Source organism: Rattus rattus, chromosome 3 (assembly GCF_011064425.1).
Source record: "Rattus rattus isolate New Zealand chromosome 3, Rrattus_CSIRO_v1, whole genome shotgun sequence".
NCBI classification, from domain to species: Eukaryota; Metazoa; Chordata; class Mammalia; order Rodentia; family Muridae; genus Rattus; species Rattus rattus.
This window is the reverse complement of record NC_046156.1, coordinates 107,865,839-107,878,556: the sequence shown is the minus strand read 5'-3', so window position 1 is coordinate 107,878,556 and position 12,718 is coordinate 107,865,839.

The window sequence follows — 12,718 nt, the reverse complement described above, 5'->3', positions numbered from 1 at the left end:
CCTGTTTGGGGAAGTTCATCGTTGTTGTGGGGATGTAAGAGGAGGGATGGATGATAGAGGGCCGTGAGAGAAGGGACAGGAGGAAAGGGGGCCCATTTGGAAGTGAATAAACATAAGAAGAATTGGGGAAAGTCGTGCTGAAATCCAAAAACACGTATTCAAAGAAAAGGCATGTTTCACAATCATGATGTAGTCAGGTATAACTGGAGCAAAAGTAAGCTTCCTAAAAACAGAAAACAAGGCACTTTCTTTTTTTTTTCTTTTCTTTTTTTCTTTATTTGACCAACTCAGGCCTTATACGCTCAGTAAAGCTTCACCACTGAGCTAAATCCCCAACCTCAATACAGCACTTGGATTGAAAAGTTGAAAGGTCAAGCTTGAAGTAAAAAAGCATTCAGGGGTGAGAAGAACTTATATGATGCATGCAAGTTAAGAAATGTAATTTTTTCTGTAATTACTAAACTTATATACTTAGACTCTAGCTATCCAAACTCAAGACAGTGCCACACACTCAGAAGGATTACCTGATGAAAAAGAAAAGGTAGCACTTTGGTGGCAGAATTAAATATCACGGCCTAGAGCGCAGACTTTTATGATTGTGTTTTGTGGCTCTGTAAGAAATGAGAAATTCATAATGCCCTGCAGAATTTTTGTTCCATGTAAATCGGACTTCATTTGAAGCTACTATACTTTAATCTACCCTAAATTATAAAATCAAAGGGCCACATATATCTCATCATCAATTGCTTTACCCTTTGATATGTCCAAAACGTAATTTCAACTCAGAAATAAAAGGAGATTGAGGTTTATATATATATATGGAGAGACATATATATATATATATATATATATTTTGCCACTATTGATTATAATTTTGTATAAAGTCTCCTCAGAGATGACCAATGATAAAATTTTAAACCTATTTAAATAAACATTGATCTCACAAGAGAATTTATTTTCAATGGATATGAGCCCTGTGGACGAGAGAAGAAATAATACGTAGGGGGCAAAATAGCAAATGAGTTGGTCCTTCATATGATTTTCTATGTCATCGCATTGTCCACTACTAAATCTACCATAAATTGGAGCGAATTTTTGAGTCAACGTTGTTACGTTAATTTTTACTTTTTATATGCAAGTATATAGCCATATTAATTTCAGCCTCTCTGTCCCAGAACTCTTGCATTCCCACACATCAAATTTTACAACCTCTTTTTCTTATTTAACTATTAGTTATTCTGTCAGGTTCATTTAATGCCGTTCTATGATACTTATCGTAGGGCCTCATCAGATGATGAACCAAAGAGGGCTAGCCCTAGAGATCACAATTTCTCTCTTAAAGAAGTTGATGGTCATAAGGACAGTCTGTTCTGTTTTGAGACTCGGCAGAGCACTCCACCCATGTTTACACATGCTGTTTTTTGCCAATATGAATTGAGTTATATATTATTTTTTAAGGATTTATTTATGTATTGTATATATACACACCTGCCTTAGCTGTCTTCAGACACACCAGAAGAGGGCATCAGATCTCATTACAGATGGTTGTGGCCACCTGCTGGTTATTAATTTGAACTCAGTAATTTTCTAGTAGAGCAAATCAGTGTTTTAACTACTGAGCTACCCTCGTCCCCCAAGTTATTCTTATATTTAATAATTAACCACTCTAAACAGGACATTGTTAATGTAACAAAAGGGACGGAAAGAGAAATTTTCTCTTTGTGTTAAGTGTTTGATGATGCACAGCACGAAGCTATCAAAGAACCATATGGTATTTGAAAATTCCCTTTTCAAGAGGAAATGATTCTTTAATATTAGGAGGAAGTGGGCTGTTTAGCTCTATAGTATATAAGAAAGTCTCAATAAAAGTATGCTGCAAAACACTACATGACATACTTTCAAGGAAACAAATGGAAGAATGATAATATATTATCAAACCAATAATATATTGTATCCAATATTGCATTGTGCCACAACCACATGGTAGCCAGCAATCAGAGGATTTAATTATGACTCAAATAAACACCATAGTGTCATGATTTCTTAAAATTTGTTTTATTTTGAAGTATGTGTGTTTGTGTATGTGTGTGTGTTGTGTGTGCTTGTGTGTGTGTGTGTATGTGGGGGTGGTGTGTATTGCCCAAAGGAAGCCAAAATTTCAGAGCTAAGGCAAGGCTGTGTGCACCTCTCGCAGACAGTCATAGAACAACTGGAAATAATAAACCATTTTTTTCCTAGCTATCTGCTGGTACTAAATTTTTTCCTTTTCTTCTTTTCCTTTTTTTTTCTTTACATTTGTTTATGTTTGTTTTAACTCACCCAATAACAGATCTTACAAACTCTTGTTTTGTTTCATGCTCATATTACATGGCAATCAACTCCCTTTAGCGGAAATGAATTTTCTTTACTGGGAGTCGTTAACAAATTGGAGTATTATTCCATTCAAATCATGTTATTCCAATACATATTTAAAATATATTTACACCTGCTTTATTGTTTACATTTTAAATGATATTCTCCTGATAGCCCCTTCCACAAACCCTATGATCTGCCCTCTCCTCCCTTTGTCTCTTGATGTTGCTCAACTCATTTCACCCTTCTTGGCCTCGCTTACTCTAGTAACTTTTAGTGTGGTTTCAAGACCAAGGACCTTCTTCCACTGATGTCAGATAAGGCCATCCTCTGCTACATAGTTTTCTAGAGCCAAGGATCACTCCACATACTTTACAGAAGTACTGGAGCCTGCGCTGCCCTGTTGAAGGATATTGCATGTTATGTCATTGCAATCCCTTCAGCCCTTTCTCAGTCCTTACTCCTAGTTATTCCACCACATATGAGTATTCAATTAGTATTAGTCAGGTTCCTATAAACTCCTTGTAACAGCTATACCAGTCTCCTTTCTCAGCAAGACATCTTGGCGCCAGCAATAGTAAATATGAAGGTTTGCGTCTGTGAGATTGGGGTGACCCCTAGGTTAAAACTTAGATGCCTTCTCCTTCACTTTCTGTTGTTCCATTTTTATTCTTGTCTTCTTCCTAGTACAGGAACATTTCTGCTAAAAAATTTGAGATAGGTAGGTGGCTTATCCTTCAACTGGGGGTCAGCCTATTACTGAGTGTAGTCTCTACAGTGTCTGCCTCCCTTTGTTGTGTATTTCATGTCATTCCAGCTGGGTCCTGAGAACTTCTTTGCTTCCCAATGTTTGAGACTTAGTGGCTGTCACCAACAAAGTTTCCCAATCCCTCATTGTTGTTATTTCTATTTTACTTTAAGTCCTCTATACTTCTTATCCCTTCCAAGTCTGATCCTGCCTACCCTTACTCCCTCCTCTTTCACCTAGTCCCTCATCCTCCTTCTACCTCTCCTCTGATTGTTCTGTTCCTTCTAAGGGAGATTCAAAAGCATCCACAGTTTGGTCTTTCTCCTTCAAACTCAATAATATGATTTAGGTTGTATACAGTATTCTGAGATTTTCAGCTAATATCCACTTATCAGTGAGCACATGTGTTCTTTTTGTTTCTACAATTTGATCAGGATGATATTTTCTAGTTCCCATTCTTTGCCCAAGAATTTCCATATAGCAGAAGCTTGTTTTATAGCTTATAGTAATCCACTGTGTATAAATGTACCTCAATTTTTGTATCCATTCTTCTGTTTATGGAAAAATCTGTTTTTTCCAGTTTCGATACAATAAGATCATTATGTATATGTCCCTCATGTTGAGCATCTTTAAGAGGTCCAAAGTATGTAGAGCCAATCATGAACTATTTCACCTTCTAAAACTGCCAATGACTTCCAAAGTGGTTTAACCAGCCAAATCAACAAAAATGAGAGTGTATTTTCTCCACAAATAAGTTATATAATTCCACCATTCAGAAAATTCTATTCCACTGCCAACAACCCATGAGGGTATACTATAAACTGATGCCCTCTGAACACATGAAAGTATTTTTACCCAAAAAGATATAAAGACATAAAGAGTACACTGAACAACATTCAGAAATAATCAACAATCTGTCTATATAGTTATGAAATGGACCAAAGATGATACTTAAATTAATTGGTGTTGTTATATCACAGTGAAAGAAGGCTGATTTAAATATGAGACTTTGAGATTTTATACTTTTTCCAAACAAAATCAGTGCATCACCATTGAATGGAAAAGTATAAAGAGTTAATTCTTCTGAAAGGATCACATTTGCGGCTAGATGATGAATTAGCCCATTTCAAATGTATGGTATCATTGATGAAATGGCCTTCTTGGTAAAAAATTTTCATGGCTGACGGCAGCCGGTTTCATTCACCGTCTAAATCATCAGAGGCCTCCACTATTATGTAGAACTTCGCCTCCTTCTCAAAATTATGCCTTGTTCCACACTGCTGTGCTCCCACCTTGATGATAATGGATAACTTGAATCAATTTAATAAAATATCTCAGAGCTAAGTTTTTTATCATGATAAACGTAATTAAATGAGGAATTGTTTTAATTAGAATGAATGAAAACGAACAGGCCTGTTTATCTGTAAACGCAGAAAATATTATGGATAAAGTATAATAATTGATCTAAACCCCAGATGAAACAGCCAAAACAAGTTACCTAATCTGAATACAGGATATTAATTTTCATAATGTGTTAAATTAATTTTATTCTATCCTGCTTATAGAGCAATTGTTGACGAAAACAATGGCCTAACACAAACACACCTAAATACTCCATAAATTTCTTGAATCATTAGCTAACTTGATAATTTTGCTTGAGTTTTAATTTCACTAGAATCTTAAAGTTAGATCTTGGCTGGCAAAAAAATCAGAATGAGTTGATTCGTCATTGTTTTTTCTGTTTTGCTCTCATAATTTGTTTGTCTAACTTCCCACACAAATTACCATGATCAACCACGTGATTCAGTCAAACCCCATCAAAAGACTGTTGCCAATAGTTTTGATAGTTTAATTGTCCTAATTAGTCTTCCCATCTAAACACAATGCTCAACGAATTTCATAAAGACTCAGCTGAAATCTTTACACAAGTTCTTTCTAGTTTATTACATGATATGAAGACTGTCTTGTCCTATTTTAGAAATATTAGTGCTCACCTGTGTGGATCAGAGAGAAACCTATAGGTTCCATTGAAAGCACGACATCATGTAAACAAAGTTACCTGAAGAAATCACATTGACATCAGCTTCTGTTGCTTGAAGCAGTCTCAGATTGAAAACTGAAGATAAGACAACAAAGTGAATCAGATGCCTATGAGAGTCTATTAGGAACCATTAGAGACTATTCACAGATTCAAGCTTAATAAACAACGTCACTAGCCTGCCAGCAAACACACAGGCTATCTGGAATCTTAAAGGTAGTGCAGGTTCTTCTTTAGGGAAATTTAAGGAAAACGCATGGTGGATTAACACAGCTCAGCTAGTAAGAAATATTAGCAAGAAGCAGAATAAGTCAAAAGTCAAAGCGCAAGGCTAATATGTTGACTTTCTCAGAACTATGGACTTTGATGGATAGGGTCTTTGCTTTAATTTCATGGTAGGTGCTGCCTACTTGGTGGTTTTATGGCCAGAGTAGTACCCATTAAGGATATCAGTTGTCTTAAGGTCAAGGACCTGTGTGGCACCTCCTCAGCTCTGGTAGTTAAGAGAGAGAAGCTGAGAAAAATAAATTTCTAAATTACCATGCAAAGTCTCTCTCGTACTATGTTTGCTCTCCTGTGTGCTTGGATGACGAAATAAAGAGGAGAAATGAGTATTTAAGTCGCTGCTGATATGAACGCCACTTTTTGCACATCCACAGTAGAAGAAGAGAGAAAAGGGCAAGGTATTAAACATCTTTTTCTGCTTCCTTCAAAAGACAAGTTCTTTCTCTCAACCATCTGCCATGTAATCAGCTTCTTCTGGTCATCACAGAAACCCTCAGTCAAATGAAGCAGATGGACGTTTATTACAGAAAACACAGTGGCTTAGAATAGATGATAAGACGGGCTGCCTTTTAACAAAGTCTCTCTGATTAAGTATGAAAAATGGAGTATTTGTTTATCTTGGAAAAGTGCTATCATGTCAGTATGACCAGTCTAGCTGTTTTAAATCCATATCCATATAATTAAGAAAAACAACCATCTGTAAAGCCAGAACTTTGCTTTTTTTTTCTGATCCCTCATGTAAATATAATGTCTGAAATCTCTTAAGAGAATTCATGAGACACAATACAAGTTATTAGATGGACAGAAAGTGATAGTATTTCTTGTTAATTTTACTTTTATTTATCCCTCCATCGAAAGGAGATCAGTCCAGCAAATCTTTTCATGAATTCAGAAAACAAAAACAAAGAAAATCAGTAACACGAAACAGAAAATTTTTCTTGAGGTTTATTATTTTAAATATACAAATGATCATGTAAAAGCAAATTTAGATGAAAACACGCAAGATATACATACATGTACAAAGTGTAAAGTATTAATCAGCCTTTAACATCTCAATAAATAAAAATTGGCAGGATGTGGATGAACCAAGAGACGCATAAGACAGGTGAGGGTCAAATGATCAAGGTATATTGTTTACATGGGTGAAATTTTTCGTGAATAAACAAAAATAAAGATTTAAAGTTAAATATGCTAGCTGCGATAAATTATTATATAGTAAATTCACCAAATGTTTTCAAACAAATATACATTATCTTCTGATATAATCTGTTCATTAGTTCTTTATCTCCAAGAACTTGAGGTTACATCCAATGTTAACTGGTGGATTCTTTAGGAAAAAAAAATAAGGGAACTGAAGATAGACACAAAGAAAATATTTATAAACAATCCAAATTAAAATAGTAGAAATGAGATGTAATGTACCAATAATAGCCAAAAAACGATGGTGTGTGGAAGTATATATGTATACATGCAAGGACTATCATCATTTATTCACCTATCATTCACACTGTATTGATCTATCTACATATCCATCATCTATTTATCTACCTACCACTTTTTTATTAAAATGGAATTAATTGTTTAGAGGATTTTGCTAATTAAATAGAGACTTGAATCTATGGAAATTGATTTTTAGTCTTAATTTTGTTCTATCAGTTGAACCTGAAACATCAATTTAAAATTTTGACTTAAAATGGTCTGGTTTGAACCAATGATATGCAAGTTGCATCTGAGCTCAGGTCAGATGGAGGAACATTAGTATAGAATTCGGTCTGAATGCTCTTTCTGGGATCTTCAGATTTTACAGTTTTCCGCACAGAAGAGTCTGCTTAAGGACTCCACCAACTCACAGTGTTTCTAGATGTTTCACTGATTCATTCCCTCCCAATGCTAAAGCCCAAGAAGTGTCCAAAAGCATTTGGCTAAATTTATATGCCCATAAATTTAATTTTAAGTTAATCAATGCTATTTATTTAAATGTTGATTTAAAAACAACGGTCAAGTCTTTAAATAATTTGCCAAAGTGTACAACTAGGTTATATTGCGCATTTTAGCAATTATATCTATTTTGTCTTAGTAAAGTATACAATGATATATAAAGATAGATTTAATATTATCTATATAGATAGTATAGATATTAAAAGTATTTTAATATAATATAAATGTGTGTTTGGCATTTATTTTTTATAAATTATTTTTAATTATTATTTTATATTATGATTATATAATTCTTCTTAAGGCATGTGATATTTCATATTGGTTTATATATTATATATAATAATGTGTAATTATACAATATAAACCATAAAACACATGGAGAATGAGTATTATGATATAATACTCTCTATTCATATGTCGAATTTTTTATCAGCTGGTGATTACTTCAATATATCAATATTCTTTGGCTTATGAAATCCAAAATAAATCAAAAGCAATTCTAATGTATCTATATAGTTACACCATTTAGGAACTTTAAAACGTCTGTCAGGGCTTCTCCGTAAAAATAATCCACTTTGAGGTATATTTGGACGCAACAATCTGTGTTTAAATCAGTAAACCCTTCAACTAATGAAGATGGGACCATCTGTTTAAAGTATTTTGTCGGGGAATTTTATTGACCAGAATTGTTATATAGCATGCATAAAATAAGTTTGTCTGCTCCTGAAATTGAAACCTAGAAATGATTTCAGGTGTTGTGGGTTATCTATCAGTAAGGATTCATCAAGACTGGGAGTTTACCTTATTACAGCCCTTTATTAACCAGCTAAATAATTTTCATAGGTGAACAAATAAAGAAGAGAAAATAGGATTTAAAAGTAGTTTTAAGTATTTTCTTTCAAGAGTAAGAACTTTTTAGCACAAAAATATATTCAGGTTGACATATTTACAGGAAGAAATAATGTAGAAGATAAATCATAAATAAAAAACCACGACAGCATATTTAGTGACATTTTCAGAACTATAATGAATTTTGATGATTAACACTTTGTTTCAGTTTGGCAAGTCTGGTGTTCATACAAGTTTGCTGGTTTAATGAGTTACCCATTGGCGACATACTTGACGCAGGCTAAGATCTTTGGGCCTGCTATATAGGAAGCTATTTTTACAAGAGCACTAATGAAAGCCATTCGCTGACTTTTCACAAATGTAATGTCAAATATAGTTTTATATAAATTTGTTACCATTGAGGGTTCTCAAGGAGCTTTCTTTTCAAGTCTTATGTAAAGAATTTTATACCTCTTGAGGGTACAAATCACCTGCAAATTATTATAGCTTGGTTTCTATTGCCTAAAAACTTTTACTACACCACTATTCTTTTTCAGTATATTCATTGTTTTGTTTTGTCATAATCATATGGATTAATAATGAGACATAATAGATGGATACCTTAAATTGTTTTAAAATCTCTCTCACCTAGTTTCTATTTGTTCACTAAAGTTTCGGGGATTCACTGTGCTGGTAAATAGAAGTTGTTTTCGCAGAATGTAAATGGTCAAGAGATAACTGAACGTCCCCTATATATATGTGTCTCTGAAACTATAAAGAAGTCTTTCATTTTGTTCGAATTTTGAAGTATCTGAGAACTCCACTACAGAGACATTATCCAAAATTTCCTTATATATCTGAGTAGCTCCGCTTTCCATGGTAGCCTGTAAATTTTCACCTCCTTCATGAAAGAATTCCAGCAGACTGAACTTGAGATTTTCGAGTTTGCCCAGCCACAACAAATTCATAAAATTTGCATTTGAAGTTGTTCTTTCAAATTATTAATATCATGTTAAAAACAAACAAAACAACAAATGCTTCAACAAAAACAAAGGAAAAGAGTTTGTTTGGTTTTATTTCAAACACGCAACACATCATGGCCCAATCCATAGAGTTTGATTAAAGATATCTTCAGATATGAACAGCATTTATCGCCAAAGAAAACTGAGTTTTAACATCCTGTAATACAGATCTGTCAGGTAGCAATTCAATTTAACAGTTTCTAAGAATCCTTTTCACAAAAAATTCTCTACCTGACAGCCGTCCACGAAAACCAAACTACATAGAAAGAATATAAGAATATAATTATAAAAAATAAACTGTGAGTGCTTTTCCTTTCTACCATGATTTCTATCCTTGAACTTAGAAGAAAAAATGTTGCATATAATGGTCATCTGTAAGTTTCTTGATGTTCTATGACCTAGCTCCTTTGTGCTACATATGCAACTGATTTATCAATTAGAAATGAAATATATAAATTTCAGAAGTTAAATTAATTCATGTAACTATATGAAGTTAACTATGATCTATGTCACTATTTACTCTTGAATCACCCATTATTTTAAAAGGAAATTTTAGGCTGAAATAGAGTAAACTGTTAATTTAATGACCTTAATGACTTTAATTATTCCCCAAATGAGAAAATCTAATATTCTTAGTTAACATAAAGGTCGGTGCAGGGGCAAGTGCCTGAGGTCACAGTCACAAATAAATTTTAGAGTTCAAATTTTATATTTGTATTTATTTAATTTCAGTTTATGTTTTAAAGAGACACATATTTTAACATTAAGTTTTCACCTTGTAAATTCTTATTTGCTGAAGTAATTTGACAAAAGATATTTACACCATGTATATGAAGACAGGTTCCATGTAAACATCTACGACATTTGCTGCATAATCAGTGGTATCTGCTCTGATTTGGTTTTCTGCATGCTGAAGGCAGATTCATGCAAACAAGCAGTAGGTTGTGCTACTGACCTGTTATGGCCCCAGTTACACTTCTGTTTTTGGCAATCCTCGCCAAGGATTCCAAGGTAGACTTCTAGTGTTTCAAGTAATAATAACGCGGTACAAGCTATTGGACTCCAGGCCATTTTGAAAATAATCAACAGATGGTATTTATGATCTTCAATCATATAATTTGAAAGCTATGCAAAATGGGTTGACTTGTCACTGGATAAACCAAAAATAAAAAGACTGGGAAACACTAGGCACACTGAACATCAGGCCTTTGTTAGCGTTCATGGAGATGAGATTATGAAACTACCTTTCTAAACCGCTAAACATTTTCTTGATATTTCCTAATTCAACCTTAAAAACTTTCAGTTCTTCCATTTGAAACAGTGCTGAAGGAAGGAGTTTTATTTCAGAACTATATATTCTTTAAAGCTTTATTGAGATTTTCTTAAAAAATTCATTTGTTTGTAGAATACAATGAGATGCTTTAATGTATACCATTTAAATGATCACTAAATTATCCTTCAGATTACCACATGCTTGTGATTTCATCAGATCAGTGCTCATAAGTGATACTATAGCAAGAATTATAAATAGAACGCTATGAAACTGAAAGCTTGTAAGCAAAGTTGGATATAATCAATATAAATCAACTAAAAGATTGTAAGTGCCTTGACCTCATTGTATCCAATAGTGACTTTAATATCAAAATATAGTAAAATCAAGGCACTAACTCAAAAAATCAAACAACCCAACTTAAAAAATCATAGGAAGTATGGAATTCAATAGAATAATGGGAATGGCTAGAATAATTTTAGAGATACTTAAGTTACTTAACCTCTCATTCATTAGAGGGCTAATATCCAAAATATATTAAGAACTCAAGAAGCTAATCAACAAAAACCAATCAAATCCGAATCAAAATGTATAGAACTAAACTGAGAAATCACAATAGAGAAATCTTAACAGTTTGACAAACAATTTAAAGAAATGTTCAAAGTCCTTAGTGGTCAGAGAAATACAAATCAAAATGATACTGAGATTCTACCTGCTCAGCCAAGATCAAAAACCTCAGGATAAATACATACCAAAGAGGAGGAAGATAGAATTTCCATTAAGGTGGGATTACAAACTGGTACACCACTCTGGAAATCAATTTGAGGCTCCAAAAAATTGAAATGACCCACCTAGTTGTTCAGAACATTACTCTTGGGAATATAATCTTCAAAAATGCCTATGTGGCACAGGGACACATGTTCCACTATGTTCATAGCAGCCTCATTTAGAGCATCAAAGCTGGAAACAACCTATGTGTCCCACACACAACATGTAGAACATACAGGAAATGTATCATTTAATAATGGAATACTACTAGCTATTAAGAATGATGTATTAATTCCAATTTGTAGTAAATGGATGAAACTAGGAAATACATCTTGTGTGAGGCACTCAGACCGAAGAGCATGTAAATGGTATCATCATTATGGATATTAGCTAAGAAAAGAAAAGTGGAATACCCACAACATAGTCCACAGAACTCAAAAGACAATGTTGAAGGGCCCAAGGAGGACACACCGGCCACGATGGCAAGAAAGCCACCATAAGGGAAGATGAGGGAGGGACCAAGGAAAAGGATGAGAGGGAGGAGGGAACATGATCTGGTAATGGTGGGAAAAGGACTGAAGCCTTGAGGGCCAATAGAAAGAATGTAAGCAGGAGACCTCAAGAGGTGTGTGTGGGTTGAAAGGGCCTTTAGAATGTACCAGATCTGTAAATAGAGACTCTTTAGATCTAAAGGTGGGTACCCTGGAAGAAAAGGTCCTATAGTGGGAGAGGAACTATTGAATCCACTCTACATCACAGGGATGGGTTGCTATCTCACGTTAAAGTTTCTGACCCATAATGTTTCCTGACTGAAAGCAATGAAGATTTGAAAAGAGCCTGAGTAGAAAAGAAGGTCCAGAGACTGGTCCAAAGTGCGATCCAGGTCACAGAGAGGTCCCAAGACCCACACCATTCTCTAGGCTATGGTCACAAAAAGGACTCATCATGACTTTGCCTCAACAAAACCCAACAAGTTGAAAGAGTCATATGCAGAAGATATGTAAAACGCAACCATCTAGTAGAAGCTACACCCTCTAGTTGAATTAGCAGTTGAAGAAGCTAAGGAGAATGGCAACCTGTAAGAGGACCAGTGGTCTCACTTACCTGGACCCCTGAGACTTTAGACACTGAATCACCAATCAGTCACACACCAGCTGAGTATGAGGTCAGTAACACATACAAGCACAGTAGAGGAACTTGTGTTCAATTAGGTCAGAGAAGATGCAATTTAACCCTAAAGGACTTGGTGTCCCAGAATTTCTTAGAAGCCCTGTGGTAGTGACAAGGGAAGAGTTAGAAGTAGTGTGTTAGGTGCTGAGATGGAACTGTTGTAGAGTAATGTAGGAAGAAATCTGTGCATAAAAATAAATAAATAAAATAAATAAACAAAGTGTCAAATTCCTTGAATATTAGGAAAATTAATCAAAAGCAATTCCTGACTACCCAAACCAATTGAATAAGAATCTTCA